General features: G+C 42.9%; 1 protein-coding gene across 3 annotated transcripts in view; it reads left to right on the forward strand.

Moving 5' to 3' along the window:
* The window catches only part of LOC148149876 (ornithine decarboxylase-like), a 97,893-nt gene that overhangs the window by 6,802 nt on the left and 69,035 nt on the right, over positions 1 to 22,056 (forward strand). Inside the window, exon 1 of one of the 3 annotated variants that reach the window (XM_087987000.1) lies at positions 8,859 to 8,998. The exons of the other annotated variants lie outside the window; for them this stretch is intronic. The gene's annotated coding sequence lies outside the window, so the exon portion shown is untranslated. Of the gene's footprint in view, positions 1 to 8,858; positions 8,999 to 22,056 lie in introns of those variants that run through there. 3 annotated transcript variants of the gene reach the window in all.

Consider the following 22,056-nt stretch of genomic DNA (forward strand, 5'->3'; position numbering starts at 1 on the left):
GAATACGCGCCAGAGACGGACTGTTACAGGCTGCTGCTGAATCTCTAACACTCCGTTAAAACCATTTAGAGTGAGAAGCAGCTTCTGCAGTTTTGTGGTTTGCGTGTCATCGTCTGTCACTTCCAAGTGTGTTCCCTTTCTGGAACATTGTGGATATGGTTTTAAAGCAGTTTGCTGCTGAGGCTGTCACGATTGATTTGTCTGTTTTCATTTATTTTCAAAGCACATGCTCGGCTTTTCCACCTCTGTGTGAAACAAATGAATGTGTTTAAATGTTGGAGTAATTGTAACGAATTCTGCATTGGTTGGACAGACTTTGGGGTTAAAAATTTGTCGCAAAGTTTAAGGATTTAAAGATTTGGGCAGTTGTTCAGAGATTTGGGAGGATTTATTTTAATTTCAGATGCTGCTCACTGTGATTTAGAAACAAACATTTCAGGAGAACTGGATTCCAAAGATAAACAAGTAGCGAGATGTTTGAAGAGACATGATCAATCTAAACTCTAGAAATGTAGATCCAGGCTTGAGGGAAGTTACCTAGATTTAATCATTCGAGTTGCTGTGTAACATGGACATTGTGACTTTAAAAGCTAAAGTACATTGCCACAACTGTGGAGGGAGGTCTCGTTATTTTTAAATATCTAATCGGTTTATTCCCAAAATTAAAGAAACAGATTCATACCTGGCACAAAACATTCCAGACCAACACCAACACCATCCCTGAAGACCTGGTGGCACCAACAAAGACATTTTGGAGAGAACCAAAATAGGAACTGTGAGAAACAAAAGCTCACTCACTTCAATAATTTCAGTCCGAGACCAAAAATCTGAACTAGTAGTGCCGTTTTATTTGTACACTTGCAAGTGGGTGCAATGTCTAATGCCAGGTAAGACAATAACAAATACACATCAAATCCAACAATCTCTCGAAATTTACACAGTTTGAATCCCCATATGTTTTCTTATTTCATTGTTTGCCCCCTCCTCCACTTACGTCACTCATTTCCTTAAGACTGATCCCACAACTTCTGTTTATCTGGCCTTGTCCATGACAAATGCCTATCTCTGGCTCCCATAAGGTTGTTTGACGTCATCCCATCCTTTGCTTACCATTATCTACTCCCTCCATCTGCGCTGCCCCTCACAGCATCTTATCACTAGTCCCTTTTAATTGGGGTTTGTTCCTGTGTCTCTGTATAGGTGGGAAACCTACTGTTGATACAGGCCTCTTTTCACAGCATTTATCTAGTGCCTGTATTTTTACCATTGTTCTGTAATCACGTCTCATGCTAACATACTTCCTCTATATAGTTCCCATTTTTGCTAACTCAGCTCCTAGCTGAGAAACATTCACAGACTAATGTGAATTCATTTACTCTGTATCAGAACTTATAATTTGCAGAAATAACATTAATTCACCCATATCCCACAATTTCCCCTTTTTCTTTTGATTACCATTTGTTATCTTCTGTATTTTTGTCTCTTTTGTTTTTAAACATCGTTCCCAAAATACGCAAGCATCATTTCAGAGATTTCATCCATCTTGGTTTCACTCATCTCCTCATTATTTAGCCAATAAAGTTCCTCTGTCTGATTCCCTCTTAGGGGCATCTGTTTCATCAAAGCTGTTTCAATCAGTCTTTGGGTGAACCCTCGTATACAGGATATGACACAACAGCCAATGGCCACCAATACCCGACTACTACTATCAGGGAAGTAAGGATAGAAACCACCACCCCCTTCCATTTTCCAAACCAGGATTCAAGCCACCCCGTAAGAGATGTGTCTACTCCTGAATTCTCAGCAAGTTCCTCTGCTAAAGTAGTCAATCCCCGTCAGGCCCGAGTAATTGAACCATCAGGCGCAGTATTATTAGGAATAAAGGTACAACAGCTTCCTCCTAACATCACACACACACACCCTTTTTCTGCTAAAATCATATCAAGTGCTATTCTGTTCTCCTATGCCATCCTACTTGTCGCATCAAGCTGTTCTGATATTCCTTTAACCGCATCTCTTGTATAATTGATAAATCACTGTTGATTATAGAAAATGTAATTTATCCAATCTACATTTTTATTAATTGTTACCCACCAAAAGAGAGCTGACTCAAAGCCTGCTGTGATCTGGTTATGAGCCTTGAATTCATCAGGTACTCCCCTAGGGACTCCTACCGAGTCGAGATAAATCCTGTCATCAAAAGAAGTATCTAACAGTAATCTCTTACCCCTTCTCTTTTTCCCTACGATCTTTTCCTTCTCAAATGCCTAGGTAAATGGAATTGCCAATTGTACAATTGCACATATCCCTCTCCAATCCGGAGGTAGGGTGGGTCTCAATATATTGCCTCCACAGTACCACCACAGATCCGCTCGGGGAACCTTTAGTGCTGAGTAGTTCCCTCCCTTCTCCGTTTCGGTAACATTCTTAATCTCTGTACATAATTTCAGCTCCCCCAAATCTCTCGACCGACTTGTACCTTGCCTGCGCACACATGACGTGTGATTTCCAACTGCGGCGGAAAATGTGGGGGGAACTTTTGCATCTTTCTTCTCCAAGGGAGGGAACATCAGAGATAGGGAGGTACAATTCCTATCATTCCATGCAGTCTCATCCTGGTACAGGGCTATCATACATTTCATGCCCTTCCTGTCTCGCTTCCACCCGAGCGGAAAGGGAACCACCTGGGCCACTGGCCGACCGGAGGCACATGCGTAGCAATTGCTTTTGTTCAGATCTTTTTACAGTATACTTTACCCATTCAACCCAGGCATTTGCATCCCCGTACCCAGTTTCTATCTCGATGGTCTGTTTCAAGTCTTTTACCTCTATAATTTTTACTACTTTAGGATCATCAGGTGAAAGGTTGTATCTCATTATCCAGTAATTCTACCCGTTTTCCCTGTCCTACGCTAATTCGAAAACAACAGCCCACGAACTCCTTCCCATTTGTTTTCATTTCAATCCCAAATGTTTCATTTAATTGTATCTCATAAGTGCCCCCCCCCCAGAATTCTTCGTGTCATGTGGTTTTCCTTATCGTTAAGTATATTGGGTTACACTTCTTATCGAGACAATCGCGAGCTGGTCGGAAGGGGGCCCGGTGTACTGTGACGAGACCATTATACCAGGTACCATCCCCGAGGCCATCCCCATAGGACTTAAGATGTATCTCAGAGCTGCGGTACTGTCTTTGATTAGCTACATCCCCACAATTTACTAAGCTGCATGCATCAGTGTCTATTACTTGTGGATTATCAGACTCAGGAACCCTTAATAATACATATGAAAATGATATGTGACAAAATCCCAATACTAAGAGGGCTAGCATCATAACTCTAAACATTCCCAGTATTCTAATCATCATGCTGAAGCACAAAAAGGCTTAATATACAATCTTACAGAAATAATCCCGCGCTCGCGCCGCTACTGTCTTGTCAGTTACTCAAAGTCCCTTTAATCTGAGTTTTAGCGGGTCTTGCATTGATTCGGCTGTCCAGACTTCTTCCTCAACTGGAGGGTCCACAGGCCCTTTGATCCGAGTGTAATGAGTCCAGCCTTTCACCGCCGTCCTTATTGCCGTTTCGGTAGTCAAAAGAGCCTGGTACGGCCCTTCCCAGTCCGGCTGCAATTTAGTCTCTGTCCATGATTTTACTAAGACCCAATCTCCTGGCCGGATGGGGTGAACAGTGAATTCAAGGGGCGGAGTCTGTGCCAATAGACCCTGTTTTCTGAGGAAAGATAAAGAGGAGGACAAGCCCAGTATATACTTCTTTAAAAACAAATCTTTAGTTTCGGGAATTGGCAATTCTCCATTCATTCCCAGATAATGTCATCCAAATAAGATTTCATAGGGGGATAGTCCCAAATCTTTCCTTGGGGCTGTTCGTACTCGCAAGAGAGCTATAGGTAAACATTTGGTCCAAGGGAGTCTGGTTTCCATTATCAATTTAGAGAGCTGTCGTTTGAGTGTTTGGTTCATTGTCTCAACCCTTCCTGATGATGGCGGGTGCCATGGAGTATGGAACTCCCAGGAAATCCCCAACCCCTTCATTACCCCCTGTAACACTTTAGAGGTAAAATCAATTCCTTGGTCGGAGTCTATACGGTTCACTAGCCCATATCAGGGAATTATGTGCTCTAATATCGTTTTAGACACCCCATTCACAGTGGCGGTAGCTAGGGGGCATGCCTCAACCCAACCAGATAGATGACCTACTATGACCAACATATATTTTAGTCTTCCTACTCTAGGTAGTTCAGTATAATCTACTTGTATACTCTGGAAGGGTCTCAATCCTGGGTCTCTTCAATCCGGGGCCTGTTTTCTCAAGACTTTTTTATTTACCTTTCTGCATATTATGCATCCCTCACATATTTGCTTAGCAATGGTATATATTCCTTTACATCCATATTCCCTAAGAACTAAATCACACATTGCTTGGACTCCCCAGTGACTGCCTTGGTGTAGGACGGCCATAATCCCCCGCATCGTCATTTTGTTTAACATTTCCCTTCAATCAGGTAACCTCCAATGCCCGTCTGCTGTTTTTGTAACCCCTAAATCTCTCAATTCTTTTTCTTCTCTTTCAGTAAATATAGGAGTTTCCCTAGGACGTGGGACAGTAGGTATTAGGGAATGAATCACCACTTCTTGTGGGTTCAGGGCGGCTTCCCACGCCACTTCACCAGCTAATCTATTTCCCCTAACCTCTGGTTCATTTCCTTTCTGATGACCATTTACGTGCACTATGGCTATCTCTCGGGGGAGTAATAGAGATTCCAAGACCAGTTTAATCAATTCTTCATGAACTAATTCCTTCCCCCGGCTATTGATCAGTCCTCTTTCCCGGCCATATCTTTCTGAAAGTGTGCACAACACCAAATGCATATTTAGAGTCAGTGTATACTGTTCCCTCTTTATTTTCTAATGCCCTAAGGGCTCTCTCCAATGCATAGAGTTCGCAGGTCTGAGCTGACCACCCATTTGGCAACCTTCCTGCCTCCACCACACTACCTTTTGTCCCATCTACAACTGCATACCCATTATGTCTTTTCCCTTCAGTCACCCGGGATGATCCGTCTATAAAAAGTCTAGCCCCTGCATGAAGTGGAACATCTCTCAGGTCCATACGGACCTTAGTTTGGTATTCAATAATGTCAAAGCAGTCGTGCCCTGGATTCTGAGGAGAGTCTCCTTCCCCTTTCCAAAGAAAGGCAGCTGGATTTAAACAATTGTCAGTGACCAACACTAGATCATCCTTTTCTATCAATATCACCTCATATTTCAAAATCCACGAGTCTGTCAACCATCGCCCAGCTTTTTGGTTTAAGATTGTTCTCACTTGGTGTGGTGTGCTTACTGTTAGGGCTCCCCCTCACGTAAGCTTTAAGCTTTCCTCTACCAACAGTGCAGTGGCAGCCACGGCCTGCACACACTCAGGCCACCCTCAGGATACTGGATCCAATAGCTTTGAAAGATATGCTACTGGCTGTTTCATCCCTCCCCACCTCTGGGTTAATACCCCCAAAGCCGCTCCCTTCTCTACGGTGGCAAAGAGGTGGAAAGGTTTATCTAGGGAAGGTAAGGCTAACACGGGGGCATGAATCAAATCTCTTTTGAGTTTCTCAACTAGTTCTTTTTCCTCATCATCCCAATTTAAACATTTGGCTCCCCCTCTAATAGTTTAAGATATAATTTCCTAGTCTTCTGAGCATAGGAATCTATCCACAATCTGCAATATCCCGTTAGACACAAAAATTTGCGTAACTCCCGTTTAGTGCTGGGCAGTGGCATCCCCACTATTCCCTCTATCCGTTCCGGGCTTATCTTTTGCTTGCCCTCACTCACTAAATGTCCCAAGTATTTTACTTCCTGCTCCACATATTGTAATTTGTTTTTAGATACTCGCAGTCCTTGCTGGCCCAGGAAATTCAATAATTTGTTAGTGGCTTCTACTACTCTTTCTCTTCTTATTCCTGATACTAAGAGGTCGTCTACATACTGCAACAGGGTAGTCCCCTTGGGGCTGCTAAATTTCTCCAATATTTGTTCTAACATCTGTCCAAATAAATTCAGGGATTCCATAAACCCCTGGGGGAGCACAGTCCACCGGTATTGCTGTTTCCGTCCTGTCTTGGGATCTTCCCATTCAAAGGCAAACAAATTCCTACTTTCCTCTGCCAAGGGACAAGCCCAAAAGGCATCTTTTAAATCTATCACACTAAACCATTTGTGGTCATGAGGGATCTTACTTAATAATGTGTAGGGGTTTGGCACCACTGGGTGCCTGATCTGTACTATTCGATTCAATGTTCTCAAATCCTGCACCAATCGATAAGTTCCATTGGATTTCCGCACTGGTAGAATTGGGGTATTATAAGGAGACATACATGGCTCCAACAGTCCATCTCTAATCAGTCCCTCAATTACTGGCTGCAGTCCTCGTTTACCTTCTATGGAAATAGGGTATTGTCGTTCACAGACAACGTCCCCTTTCCGTTTTAAATTTATTAAAAGGGGAGGGATCTGTAGTTTTCCACGATTCCCTTCTCTAGCCCATACAATAGAGTCTATCTCTCTCTCTGGATCCTCTGTCAACATCGCCAGTTGTACAACTAATTCTTTTTCCTGAATTCCAATCTCCAGTCCTAAGAGGATAATTAAACTTCCTATATCAAGGATATACAGCAGTTCCCCTGTGACCCTATCCTTAGGACCTTCTATCATCATAGGTTCAAATACCAGAACAGTAAATCCTTCCCCTTTTACCCCCGAAACAGTAATTGATCGTGTTGACATTTCTGCTTTCTTTGGTTTAAAATTCAGCGATGACCGTGCCGCCCCCGTATCTACTAGGAAGACTGCCTCCTCCCTACAGGGTCCCACCTTCAAGTTTATCAAGGGTTCCTGGTGGGCCCCCGAGGGCAGGAACCCCTGACACCCCTATTCTTCATCAAAATTCATAAGCGGAATTGCCCTTTCTTCCCTTTGTAGATCAGGACACTCTCGCTTAAAATGCCCTATCTTTCCGCAATAATAGCATCCTGCCTGTGGAGACTTCCATCTCTGCCCCTGTCGCCCAAACCCTCTATCAAATGCTCCCCCTTTTCCTCTTCCTCTCCCTCTTCCTCTCTGTCCTACATGCTGCCACCCGCTGCTCCGGTTGCTCACTATTGGTTCCATTCTCCTCTTAACTACTTCATCAACCGTAGCTACCATCATTTTCGTCTTCTGTTTTTGTCTCTCATCCTCCCTCTTTACAAACACTTTCTGTGCCTCTCTCAACAATTCATCTAATGGTTTTTTACTCCACCCTTCTATCTTCTGTATCTTTCTCTGTATGTCTGGCCATGCTTTTGTCACAAAATGTACTTTCAAAAGACCCTGTGCCACTGGGTCCTCAGGGTTCATTCCAGAATATTTCCGCATTGAGTCCCTTAATCTTTGCAAGAAAGCTGAGGGAGTCTCATCTTTCTCCTGTCTAACTTCAAAGGCTTTAGTCAAATTTTGTGACTTCGGAACTGCCTCTCTTATTCCTTTTAGAATCAGGTCTTTCAATTCCCTCATTTCTTCTCTATGCTCCGGGTTTTGGATTTCCCACTGGGGGTCTTTGAGGGGAAACTTCACCTCTCCCTGTCCAGCATCCCCATCTCCAATCGGGTGTTCCCTGTCCCATATTTTAATAGCAGCTCCCCGTATAAGTCCCCTTTCCTCCCCAGTAAATAGTATATTCAAAATAGACATTAACTCAGCCCAGGTATACAGACTGGGCCCCAGAAATTGATCAATTTGTTCAGACAACCCCACCGGATCCTCAACCAGGACCTTCATTTCCTTTTTAAATGTTCTGACCTCCCCACTAGTGAGGGGGGCACTTACAAACCCAATCTCTTTGTCCCCTATGGGTACCTCCCGAAGGGGATAAGTCGTTACATTCTTCCCCTTTTTCTTTTGTTTTCCCCCCTTAGACTTTGATTTTGATACTCCGAAAGCCTCCTCTACATCTACTGTAGCTTCCCAATCTTTTGCTGAGGATTGAGGGTTAGGAGCAACAACATCCCCATCCACCGCCCCTTCGTCCTCCTCTGGTGAATCATCTGTTCCCTGTCCCTGTCTGTCTGTCTGGCCTCCTTCCCCATGTTCACCTAACCTGATTTTATGGTACGGGGGGGGGGCAAACAGTTAAGAGGATCCCAGGGACTAGGTGGGGCAGAGGGGGAATACTTTGTCTTTACTAACAGCATTCCCAAACTGCCCTTCCAACAGGACGCATAGTCCGCCTCCTCTTGACTAAAAGGTTGTTTTCCATTCACATACAAACCTAAATACTGACAGAACCAATCCTCGTCCGAACCATACTTTGGCCAGAAGACAGCCGGACGAAGGATTGGTTCTTTGGTCCATACTAAACAACAATATTTAATCATTGTCTTTTTATCTTTTGCCCTTGTACAAGTATTACTTGTCCAATCCCGCAACATCCTCCCCAACGGACTTTCAGGAGGAATGTTACCAGGGACTCTTTCTTCCTTTACTCCATGACAGCTACTCTGCCTACCCCGCATTTCCCGGGGCCCTCGCTAGTCCCTCAGCGAGTAAATACCTCTTTTCCCGGCCACCAAGGCAATACTTAAAAGTCAGGTTTCTTACCTTGGTCTGTGCACAGAGTTGCCTGGCCCCTTTGTCGCCATATCGTCTATCGAGCTCCTATTCACTATCTGATTCAGATGTCTCTCTTATAGGATTCACACCAGTCACCCAAGGGAGCAGAGCAAACCTGGACACGAGACCGCTCTTCAATGGGGAACGGGACGCGTCTTCCCAGTGTCCAAGGCCAGTCACTCCCCCTGGCGATGGAAGAAAATTCCGGACAGCCCCCAATTGTGAGAAACAAAAGTTCACTCACTTCAATAATTTCAGTCCGAGACCAAAAATCTGAACTAGTAGTGCCGTTTTATTTGTACACTTGCAAGTGGGTGCAATGTCTAATGCCAGGTAAGACAATGACAAATACACATCAAATCCAACAAACTCTTGAAATTTACACAGTTTGAATCCCCATATTTTTTCTTATTTTATTGTTTGCCCCCTCCTCCGCTTACATTACTCATTTCCTTAAGACTGATCCCACAACTTCTGTTTATCCGGCCTTGTCCATGACAAATGCCTATCTCTGGCTCCCATAAGGTTGTTTGACGTCATCCCATCCTTTGCTTACCATTATCTACTCCCTCCATCTGCGCTGCCCCTCACAGCATCTTATCACTAAGCCCTTTTAATTGGGGTTTGTTCCTCTATACAGGTGGGAAACCTACTGTTTATACAGGCCTCTTTTCACTGCATTTATCTAGTGCCTGTATTTCTACCATTGTTCTGTAATCACGTCTCATGCTAACATACTTCCTCTATATAGTTCCCATTTTTGCAAACTCAGCTCCTAGCTGAGAAACAATCACAGACTAATATGAATTCATTTACTCTGTATCAGAACTTATAATTTGCAGAAATAACATTAATTCACCTATATCCCACAGAAACTGCTGGGAAAAACACAGTGGTCTGCCAGCATCTGTTAAGCAAAATCAAAATTAACATTTTGGGTCCAGAGACCCTTCCTCAGAACTAATGATAGTGAGGAAAAAATGTTTTTTTATGCAGAAGATAGAGTCGGGGGAGGGGGTAAGATGTAAAGGATAGGTGAAAATAGAGCCAAAGAGAGAGAAGATCAGTTGGTCAGACAAAAAAATGGATAACAATCAGCCTAGGAGGATGAATAGCTACTACTTGGGGCTGAGTTGTGTGAAACAGCAGACCATGTGATAAGAAGGCCTGGTGTGTGAGGGTTGCAGTAAGGACAAGGGAGAAGGTGCCTGATGCCTTATTAAGTCCAGAAGCTGGAGAGTTCCCAAGTGGAAAATGCGGTGCTGTTCTTGCAGCTTGCTCTAGGCTTCCCTGGAGTATTGCAACAAGCCTGAAACAGAGATGTTGCTGAGGGAACACAGTGGGGTGTTGAAATGTCTGGCAACTGGAAGTTCAGGGTCTTTTTTTGGACAGAATGTAGGTGTTCTGCAAAGCAGTCACTCAGTCTACACTTTGTTTCCCCAATGTAGAGGCAACCACCTCGTGAGTAGCAAATGCAGTCGATTAGATTGAGGGAAGTGCAGCTGAAAAATGTATTTGGGCCCTTGGATAATGAGGAGGGAGAAAGGGTTACACCTTCTGTGGTTGCAGTGGAAGGTGCCATTGGTGGTGATGGGGGTTGGGCTTGATGGTGTGCACGTGTTGGGAGTGAAGGAGTGTACCAGGCTGTCCGGTATGAGTAGGAGTTCTCAACATTAACTCTGGACTCCATGAAGTCTTATATCATGTTAAGCATGACAACAAATCTTGCTGCTGATTGGCAATTAAACAAATTACTGGAGGGGTAGACTCTGCAAACCATCCAATCCTCTATTACGGGAGAGCCAAGCATGTCAGTGCAAAAGATGAGGCTGAAGCATTCACAACAATCTCCAGCCAGAAGTGCCAGGTGGATGATCCATCTTGGCTTCCTCCAAAGATCTCCAGCATCACAGAAATCAGTGTTCACCCAATTTGATTTAGTCCACATGGTAAAGACACTGGATACAGCTGTAGAAAATTGCCCAGGTGTGACCTGCACACAAAAAGCAGAACAAATCCAACCCAGCCAATTATCTCCCATCAGTCTAGATTAGAGTGGTGTTGGAAAAGCATAGCAGTTCAGGCAGCATCCGAGGAGCAGTACAATTGACGTTTCGGGCAAAAGCTCTTCATCAAGAATACAGGCAGAGAGGCTAAAGGGTGGAGAGATAAGTGAGAGGAGGTTGGAGGTGTACACTTCAACCCCAGGGCATCAATGTGGACTTCAACAGTTTCCTTATTTCCCCTTCCCCCACCTCACCCCAGTTCCAAACTTCCACCTCAGCACTGACCCCATGACTTGTCCTGTCTGCCTATCTTCTTTTCCACCTATCCACTCACCCCTCCCCCCGAGCTATCACCTTCATCCCTTCCCCCACTCACCTATTGGACTCTATGCTACTTTTTCCCCACCCCCACCCTCCTCTCACTTATCTCTCCACCCTTCAAGCTCTCCGCCTGTATTCCTGATGAAGGGCTTTTGCCCGAAACATCGATTTTACTGCTCCTCGGATGCTGCCTGATACTGCTGTGCTTTTCCAGCACCACTCTAATCTAGACTATATTAGGGCCAGTGTAACTCACATTGGGGTGCAGACTGTGATCATGCCAGTGCTGTCACTCATTACGATTGACTGCATTAGTGCTAGTGCTGTCTCTGACTGGGATACAGACTGGGATACAGCCAGTGCTGTCTTTCAATGGGATACAGTGTCCATTAGTGTCAGTGCTGTCTCTCACTGGGATACTGACTGTGTTAGTTCCAGGGTGTGTTAGGGCCAGTGCTGTCTCTTACTGGGATACAGACTGTGTTAGTGCCAGTGCTGTTTCTAACACAGGGATATAGGCTGTGTTAGAACCAGTTCTTTCTCTCACTGGGGTACAGACTGAATTAGTGTCAGAATTAGAGTGGTGCTGGAAAAGACAGACAGCATCCTGATGAAGGGTTTTTGCCTGAAATGTCGATTTTCCCTGCTCGTTGGATGCTGCCTGACCTGCTGTGCATTTCCAGCACCACTCTCATCTTGACTCAAATGTCCAGCATCTACAGGACCCACTTCTGTCCCTGAATTAGCATCAGTGCTATCGCTCACTGGAGTACAGGCTGTGTTACTGCCAATTGCCGTCTCTCCCCAGAGTACAGACGGTGTTAGTGCCAGTGCTACCTCTTACTGGTATACAGACTGCATTAGCACCAGTGTCATCTCTCGCCAAGCTACAGACTGTGTTAGTGCCAGTGCTATCTCTCAATGGGATACAGACTGTGTTAGTGCCAGTGCTATCTCTCAATGGGATACAGACTGTGTTAGTGCCAGTGCTATCTCTCAATGGGATACAGACTGTGTTAGTGCCAGTGCTGTCTCACACTGGGATATAGACTGTGTTAGCGCCAGTGCTATCTCTCAATGGGATACAGACTGTGTTAGTGCCAGTACTGTCTCACACTGGGGTACAGACTGTGTTTGTGCCAGTGCTGTCTCTACTGGAATACAGACTGCATTAGTGCAAGGCACTGTGACTCAGTAGACCACGGGCTCTGGTAAAATGAATCACTTTGTCATGAGTGTGGATACATACATTTTGTGTCTCTGTCTCAGCCTCAAAGCCAATTGGTTGATCTGGAACTTCATGTTCACAAATTGGATCATATTAAAATATTTCTGAAACATTAAAGCAACTGGTCTGATGACATCCCTACAGCGGAATGGTTGATACCATTCATTGAACTGATGCCATTAAGGTCATCAGTGTTTTAAACCTTTTATGTAACCGCATGCTATACCTGTCCTGGGAGTGTTTGATGGGGACAGTGCAGAGGGAGCTTTACTGGGTAGCTAAAGTTGTGTTGTACCTGTTCTGGGAATGTTTGGTTGGGACAAGTTTGAGGGAGTGTTAATTTCTATCGAAAGGAGTAGAGAGAGTTTTACCCTGTCTCTGACCTGGTGCTGTGTTTGTCCCAGGAGTGTGTCTGCACTGGCACTTTGAACATTTGGACTTTGTGCCAATTTCCTGCCATTTCCCCTTTTTCACACACAGGAATAAAGAGTACTGGGTTAATAGTAAGTTTCTTTGCAGTGTGAATGAGCAGCGAGATCTTGGTGTCCAGGTACAAAGATCTCTGAGAGTTGCCACCCAGGTTGATAGGGTTGTTAAGAAGGCATACAGTGTGTTAGCTTTTATTGGTAGAGGGATTGAGTTTCGGAACCACGAGGTCATGTCGCAGCTGTACAAAACTCTGGTTTGGCCGTACGTGGAGTATTGCGTACAGTTCTGGTCACCGCATTATAGGAAGGATGTGGAAACTTTGGAAAGGGTTCAGAGGTGATTTACTCGGATGTTGCCTGGTATGGAGGGAAGGTCTTATGATGAAAGGCTGAGGGACTTGAAGCTATTTTCGTTAGAGAGAAGAAGGTTGAGAGATGACTTAATTGAGACATATATGATAATCAGAAGGTTAGATAGGGTGGACAGTGAGAACCTTTTTCCTCGGATGGTGATGGCTAGCACGAGGGGATGTAGCTTTAAATTGAGGGCTGATAGATATAGCACAGATGTCAGAGGTAGTTTCTTTACTCTGAGAGTAGTAGGGGCGTGGAACGCCCTGCCTGTAATAGTAGTAGACTTGCCAACTTTAAGGGCATTTAAATGGTGATTGGATAAACATATGAATGAAAATGGATAGTGTAGAATAGATAGGCTTCAGATTGGTTCAACAGGTCAGCACAACATCGAATGCTGAAGGGCCTGTACTGCGCTGTAATGTTCTACGTTCTATTGTTTCTGTTTGAATAATCATCGAAAGGGACTTTTGAATAACTTGATGATCCTGCCTCCACGATAATCTTAGGCAGCGTAGTCAAAACCTGGACCCACTCAGTGTGTGAAAATGTTTTTTCGCACCTCACATTTGTTTCTTTTGTAAAACATTTTAAAATGGCGCTCTCTGGTTCCCCATCTGTTTCTCTCTGGATACTCCATCTCAATGCTTACGATGTTGAAACCTTCAATCACGTCTCCCTCAGCCTTTGCCTCTCCACCCAACTTCTTTGATCTCTTATCACCGTTGAAGTTTCTCATCCCTGTAAAAAATCACATCAACCTTTTTTGTTGTCTCTCCATCGCATTTGTAACTTTCCCAATGTGTGGTGCCTTGAACGGGACTGAGGTCAAATGGGACTGTCTTATACAAGTTCTTCATGATCTCTCTGCACTTGTATTCTGTGCCCCTATTTATGGAATCTACAATACTGTCTGCTCTATTTACAGCTCTCTTTACCCATTATAGAGTCATACAGCATGGAAACAGACCCTTCGGTTAAACCCATCTATGCCTGATATAATTACAAACTAAACTAGTCCCACCTTCCTGCTCCTGGCCGATATCCCTCCGAACCTTTCCTATTCATGTACTTATCCAAATGTCTTTTAAACATAATAATTATACCCATATCCACCATTTCCTGAGGAAGTTCATTCCACACATGAACCAACCACTACGTAGAAAATTTGCCCCTCATGTCTTTTTTAAATCTCTCTCTTCTCACCTTAAAAATATGCCCTCTCGACTTGAAATCCCCTACTGAAGGGAAAAGGTGCCTGACCATTAACCCTATCTATACCCATCATGATTTTATAAACCTCTGTATGGTCACCTCTCATTCTCCTACGCTCCAATGAAGTAAGTCCCAGCCTATCCAGGCTTTCTTTATAACTCAAGCTTTCCATTATGCACATATACATCCACATCTCTCTGCTCCCTTTTGAAAAAGAGTCCATTTATTTATACTGTCCCTCCATGCACTTTGTATCAAGATATATCACCATTCACTTCTTCGCAAAGAACTTGACCTGGCACCTATCTGCCCAGTCTACCAACTTTTCAACATCCTTTTGGAGTCCTGTGATCATCGCAGTTTAGAATGTTCCCAAATTTTGTGTTGACTACAAACTCTGAAATTATTCGCTGCGTAACAAGATCTATGTCATCTGTATGTATCATCAGAAAAAGAAAGGGTCCTGATATAATCCTCTGGGAAACTCTATTACAAATCTTCCACTAGCCTGGAAAAAACCTCATTAACCAATACTCTTGTTTTCCTATCACTGAGCTAATTTTATATCCATGTTGCTAATGTTCCTTATATTCCATGATCTGTAAAGTTCCTCATAAATCTGGTCTGTGGCATTGTATCAAATGTTTTTTGAAAGTCCATCTACATCACATCATCAGCTCTGTCTTCATCAACCCTCTCTGTGACCTCTTCAAAAACTCCAGTAAGTTAGTTTGACACAATTTTTCCTTAACATTGGGAATTTCTGAATTAAACCACATTTTTCCGCGTGGCACTTAATTCTATCCTGAACAACTGTTTCCAGAAGATTCTCCCATGACTAAAGTTAGACCGAATAGTCTGTAATTGCTGAACTGGTATTTGTAAGCTTTGTTGAATAAGAGCATAATGTTTCAAATTCTCCATTTCTCCAGCACCACTTCTGAATCCAGGGAAGATTAAAGGGTAATGACTAGTATTTCTGCAAATTTTCACTCTCACTCCATTCAGTATCCTTGGATACATCTCACCCAGTCCCAATGCCTTTTCAATGGGGGAAGACAACTGCCGAGTGTTCTAATCCATAGATCCAGGCAATGTTCTGGGGATCCAGTTTTGCCATTGCAGATGGTGGAATTTGAATTCAGTAAAAATCTGGAATTGAAAAGGTCTAATGATAGCTGCAAATCCATTGTCGATTGTTCTAAAAACCCATCTGATTCACTAAAGTCCTTCAGAGAGGGAAACCACCCATCCCCACCTGATTTGGCCAACATGTGATTTCAAACCCACAGCAATGTGGTTGGCTCTTAACTACCCTCTGGGCAATTAGGGATGAGTAATAAATGCTGATCTAGCCAGTGCCGCTCTCATCGCATGAATGAATAAGGAACACTTTAAGTACCGATAGCTAACCAATATTCCCTTCTCAATCTTAAACCGTTCTAATGACTGAGCTTTACCCAGGCAGCATATTAAAGAAAAATGCAACATATCAATTTAACACCGCAGCCATTTTAGATGTAAATCTCTTTTCTTGATCCCCTGATCAGCCATTATGCTCCTTTTATCAACCGTGTGCTTCTAGAAGATTTTTCAATTTCCCTTTATCTTAACTGCCACTCTTTGTTCATAATCTCTCTTTGCCTCTCTTTTTTGTTTTGACATCTCCCTTCCAAACCTTCTGCATTTGGCTTGATTCTCCATCACGTTTACTATCATAAGCAGGCAGTTACTTCTTTAATTTAGTTTCTCTGTCCGTGCTGTACCTGCCCTGGAATGTGGATGGATGTTGATTGACTGAATACCAATGAGAGTACTACAGTAGGTGATTGCAAATGGGTGACTGAATCCTCAGAGTTTGTACATGGAGCCTTCAGAAGGGTTTATACTGACAGCTCAAACCAGGCAATGAATCTGATCAGTAGTGACCTGTAGGTGGTGATCATGTGCAGTGAATGCAAATCTCTCTCCTGTATCTCTCACCATCAGGGAGTCTGACGTTAGAACTGAAAACAGTAACAGGGATAAAATATCTCATTTATTTTGATAAAAGTGCTTTATATCATGTAAATGAAGTGTAAGAAATGAAAATAACTAGATAGCTCTGACATTTAGACTTGAGACACAGAGAAGTGCTGCATCTGATGCAAAATACTTGAAGAGAACTGGGCTCATAGTTCAAGCTAAATACTGTCCTATGCACTGACCTGAGTTTCTTTGCATTGACAGGTGCTCAGTCAAGCCAGGCACAGATCCACAGATAGCGTGTGTTCTCGCCTGTTGTATAGATTAGATTCCCTAGAGCGAAAAAAACAGGCCTTTCGGCCCAACATGTCCACACCGACCCTCCAAAGAGTAGCCCACCCAGACCCATTCCCCTCCCCTATATTTGCCCCTGACTAATGTACCTAACACTATGAGCAATTTAGCATAGCCAATTCACCTGACCTGCACATCTTTGGACCGTGGGAGGAAATCAGAGCACCCAGAGGAAACCCACCCAGACATGGGGAGAATGTGCAAACTCCACACAGACAGTCGCCCGAGGCTGGGATCGTACCCAGGTCCCTGGTACTGTAAGGTAGCAGTGCTAACCACTGAGCCACTGTGCTGCCTTTGTGAGGGGTGCATATGGTAGGTTGTCCCAGCCACAATTCCACACTTGCTAACATAAACTGGGTATAAAGATTTCCATTTACCATATATAGCTGTTTAAAAATAAAACTTTCACTGCCATTGTTTAGATCAAACGTCACAGAGTTGACTCTCCTGCAGGTAATGCTTTTGAGATGTTGACTTATAGAATCGCACAATGGTTACAGCACAGGAGGAGGCCATTCAGTCCAGCATGTCTACACTGACTCTACTAAATGATCAGTTCACCTTAGGCTAGTTCCTGACCTTCATTGTGTAACCCCTCACCTTTGGATAATCCAATTTGCTCTCAAAAGCCTGAATTGAAGCTGCCTCCTCACCCTTGGACAGTGCATTCCAGATCCAAACCACTCATGTCCCCTGAAAATGATTTCCCCATTTCCTCATTGTTTCTTTTACCAATTAACTTAAAAATGTGTCCTCTCGAACTTGATCCCTCCAACTGTGGGACCACTTTCTCCCTCTCTATTCTGCCAGTATCCCTTGTGATTTTGAACATCTTGATCAAATCTCCTTTCATTCTCTCAGTCTTCTGTCTCCAAAGAAAACAGTCTCACCTACTCCTATTTACCATATAACTGAAATTCCTCATTTCTGACACCCCTCCTTGATGTGTTCATGTCTTACAAATGCAAATGAGTTCAATTTAATCCCAACTGACATCCAGAAATTTGTAACCTAACAACCAGCAGGGTCTTTTCCCCAGGGTAGTTGAGTCCAAAATTAGAGGGCATAGGTTTAAGATGAGAGAGCAAAGATATTAAAAGGACCTAAGGAACAACTTTTTTACACAGAGAGTGGTGCATGTATAGAATGAGCTGCCAGAGGAAGTGGTGAAGGCTGGCACAATTACAACATTTAAAAGGCATCTGGATTGGTATATGAATAGGAAGGGTTCAGAGGGATATGGGCCAAATTCTGGTAAATGGGATTAGATTAATTTGAGGATATCTGGTCGGCATGGATGGGTTGGACCTGTGGGATCATGTTCAATAACAACTGAGATCAGGGAGTGGCAAAACTAGCCTCTTTATTGAGCATCCACAGTAGCACAGCTCGAGGCAGCAATGGAATCCGAAGTACAGTTTTACAGTAGTCTTGTGTATGCACAGCTTTTATGTACATTAAAATTTTAACAGTATGGTGTCACATTGTTGCATCTATTGTACACAAGCTTGCATGACATCTATCCTGGGGAAGTAGGAGATGGTTTAAGCATTTGCTAAATGCTGGCTGTTACTCCTGATTGGATTAGAATGAACTTGCATAACTGAGAAGTGTTTGTTCTTTTGACTTTAAAGTTAGTAATGTTAGTAAAAATACTAGACCTATGAGATCTAAAATAAGTGAGAAATTGTACGTGGATGGTGACTGCTCACAGCTGGGTCATGAGATTTCATTTACTATTGTCGTTTTTTTTTATAATATATTTTTATGAAGAAAAAATAGATTTTTAAATATTACAACAAATACAAAACAATGCAATTCAAAACAGTACAAAAATAGTACAAAACTAAACCCACATAATAAAAAAAATTCCCCAACCCACCCTCCTATACGAATGTCTAAACATATATAGAGAAGTATAAAATTAAAAAAAAAACCTAAACGAGCTATTTAACTCACTAAATAAATACCTAACAACAAACAAATAAATAGTAATAACTCAGCCCAGCCAAACATTCACAGTTCCTCCTCCCTGGATATTGGACTCATGAAACACAATCGTTACGGCTATATAAAAGCCCTTGTTAGTATGGCAGATAAATCTGTGTCCAGGTATTTCAAAAAGGGTTGCCATGTTGTGTAAAAATTCTCAGTTTTGTGGTGTACCATATTTGTGAGAAAATCCAGGGGAATATACTCCATAACAATCTTCCGCCAACCCGACAGGCCTGGGGGGGTTTTCTGATATCCAACCTAGCAAGATATTCTTCCTTGCACAGAATGTAAGAATATTGAAAAGTTTTGCCTTATGCGAGTCTGCAGGAAATACAATGGGTAGGCCCAAAAGGAGTGAAATAGGATCCTTCTCCACCCCTACACCTAAACTCCTCTCCATTGCACCCACCACAGCGCTCCAATATGTTTGAAGCCTGTCACAAGACCAAAGACAATGGGTAAGAATACCTGAACAGACCTTGCATTTGGAGCATGCTGAAGATACCCCTGGTTTAAATTTTGACAAACGGTCTGGGGCTAAGTGGACCCTGTGGAGAATCTTCAACTGTAAAGCATGGGTCCTACTGCAAATTGATATCTTCCTTGCATTCTCCCAAATATCCTCCCATGCCTCTGAAGAAACTTCAATGCCCAGCTCTCTTTCCCACATCTTGCAGAGTCGATCAGACTCATCTGAGGTGGCACCCCCCAATTGGTGATATAGAGTACTGACAGAGAGTGTACTGTTAGCCCTTAGTACCCCTCTTTCTATGTCAGATTTGTAGGGATCAGTCAAAAGTGTGGTCCTTTTTTGAATAAAATCCCTAACTTGAAAAAAACGAAAGAGGTCTCTATTAGGTAACTCGTACGTCCGTACTAACTGATCGAAGGACATCATTACATCTCCCTCAAATAAATCACCCATGCAAGATATACCCCTAGCTGCCCAACGTTTACCCGGAGTAAGTTGGAAGGTTGACTACCAGGTTTTAAAACAGACAAAAATTTGTTCACAAAATTACACAATGAAACACAAAGAACAGAATAAAGAACGCCTACAGAACTCAGTCCATCCAAACCAAACTTAATTATGCTGTTCCGAATATATGCAACAGTCCCAATAAGTAAACCCCCTTTAAAACATGTCTTAAGGGAACAAATGCTTACAGGTTGAAGCTAGAAGGGCAGAAGGAGAGAGAACCTGTTTCCACACAGCATACTGTTGAAATTCCAACTAGTTCTGGACTGAACTGCTCAGCTAGAGAGCTGACCACTCCCCTTCCATTATACAGGTCACTTCCAAAACATGACCACTTTTGTCTTAAGTCTCAACTGTTTACATACAAACAAAAAAGCCTCTCAATACCCTTCAATCTTTGCATAAACTAGTCTAAACGGAGCCCAGCCCGTTTACGACCCATCTGAAAAAAATTCAAGGACACATTATCCTTGAGAAAAAGAACAGCTTTGTGACACTCAGACACTGAAGCAGTCAATGCCCAAACATAGCAAGACCTGGACAAAATCTTGGTTTGGACTGAAAATCGGCCAGGAACAGCAATTTTCAAGGGCAGGATGTGATGAGCATTTTTGCGAAGGTGAGGAAGGGTGTGAATATTTTTCAGGGTGCACAGGGGATCAGAAATGCGGCAAGATGATGGAAGGAGAGAGAGAGACAGGTTTGACATTATCAGGGTCCAAGAAGGAAGGCAAAATTATTGTGAGTGAGTCTGCGCATGTGCATTTGTCAGGATATCCTGGGGATCCTGAGGTACATGACTTAAATTGAAGTATTCACTGTTTGAGGCCACATTGATTTTCTGGACACAAACAAAGGCTGAGGTTGTTGTTGCCAATGCTGTCCTATTGAATGAAATATCACACCTGGCAGGCAGCTGATTAGTGGTATTTCAGGCAGGTTAGTAAACAGCAGAGGTAGAGGAAAAATCTCTGAAACTCACAGAATCTTGCAATGGGGAACCAGGCAATGCAGGATTGCACCTGAAACAATGTTCATTTTCTCAACAGGAATGAACACATCTAATCCCATGCCAGCAAGAAGGAAAATGTGCTGGAGTGAATTCAATCATAGAATCACTATAGTGTAGAATCAGGCAGTTTGGCCTATTGGGTTCACATCCTCTGAACAACATCCCACCCAAACCCATCCTATCCATATACTCTGCATTTTCCATGGCTCGTCCACCTCGCCTGCACATCCTTGGACCCAACGGGCAATTTAGCATGGCAAATCCACCTAACCTGCACATCACTGGACACTATGGACAATTCAGCATGACCAATCTACTTAACCTGCACATCTTTGCACTGTGGGAAGGAACCTGGAGTACCCAGAGGAAACACACACAGACACAGAGAACATGCAAACTCCACACAGTCAGTCACCTGAGTTTCAAATTGAACCTGGGTCCCTGGCACTGTGAGACAGCAGTGCAAACCACTGAGCCATCCTGCTGCACTGTTGGTCAGAAGACACTTAGCTAACCTTTGTAGGATTAAACTTTGCATGTTGTCAATCACATTAATGATGACGACACTGAGGAGCCCTCGCAATATTTCATGAGGCCATTCAATGGTACATTCACAAGTACTAATATTTAATGAGTTTACAGTATAATCTAAATAAGGGGTCCATGATAGCTAATTCATTTGAAAATAAAAGTTTTATTTATTTTATATTTTATTAATACCAAATGCTTTATTTGTTTTCTTAGAAGTTAATATCATGTTCCTAGTAATGTAGCAAAACTGTTAATTCTGTATCTCAGAATCATTAAACAAAATGATAAGCTTGACACAAATTGAAAGGTCAATTGTGAACTGATTGCAATCCAGAAAAAGGCACTTCCCAAGCTTACGATCAAAAGAGGACCTTAATATTCATCATATTGAAAAAGCAAAGATATTTTATCTGTTAATTTCGATCCAATAATAATATTGGTCACATAATTATGGACAATTCACAAAAAAGATATTCCAGTAATTCATTCACTTTAGAATGGCTGTAGAATGGGGAAAAGAAGGTTTCCTCTGATGCATAGAAGCTAAAGATTAGTAAGTATCTTAACTACAACTTAAATACATATTTTGTTTTCCAATTATTTGCAAACCTAACTTAAAAAATTGGAATTAACCTGTTTCTTAGAGGTACCTCCCTGCTTGACTCAAACTTTCAGAATGTGGTGAAGCCTAAGACTGAGGAGAAGGTTTCTTGTAAAGGGTGGTGTTTGTCCTTAACCTTCAAATGAACTTTTCACTTCATCAGATATATCTGTTTGACTCTGACTTAAATCTGAATTGCTCTAGGTACAACTTGCTGTCTTAATGGGAAGGTGAGGGTGGATGCAGGGGGATCAGGGCCAATGACAATTCCAGGAGCAGTTCAGGGACAGGTCACAGCCTCACAGGATCTGCTGGAGGACCAGAGCTTTTTGGCCCAGACTCCATATGTCTAAGAACACTATGATGGAACTGTGCCAGATGCTGGAGTGGGACCTGAGG

This window comes from Chiloscyllium plagiosum, unplaced genomic scaffold (genome assembly GCF_037043375.1).
Source record: "Chiloscyllium plagiosum isolate Xiang-an unplaced genomic scaffold, Cpla_swu_hap1 HiC_scaffold_5, whole genome shotgun sequence".
Classification (NCBI taxonomy): Eukaryota; Metazoa; Chordata; class Chondrichthyes; order Orectolobiformes; family Hemiscylliidae; genus Chiloscyllium; species Chiloscyllium plagiosum.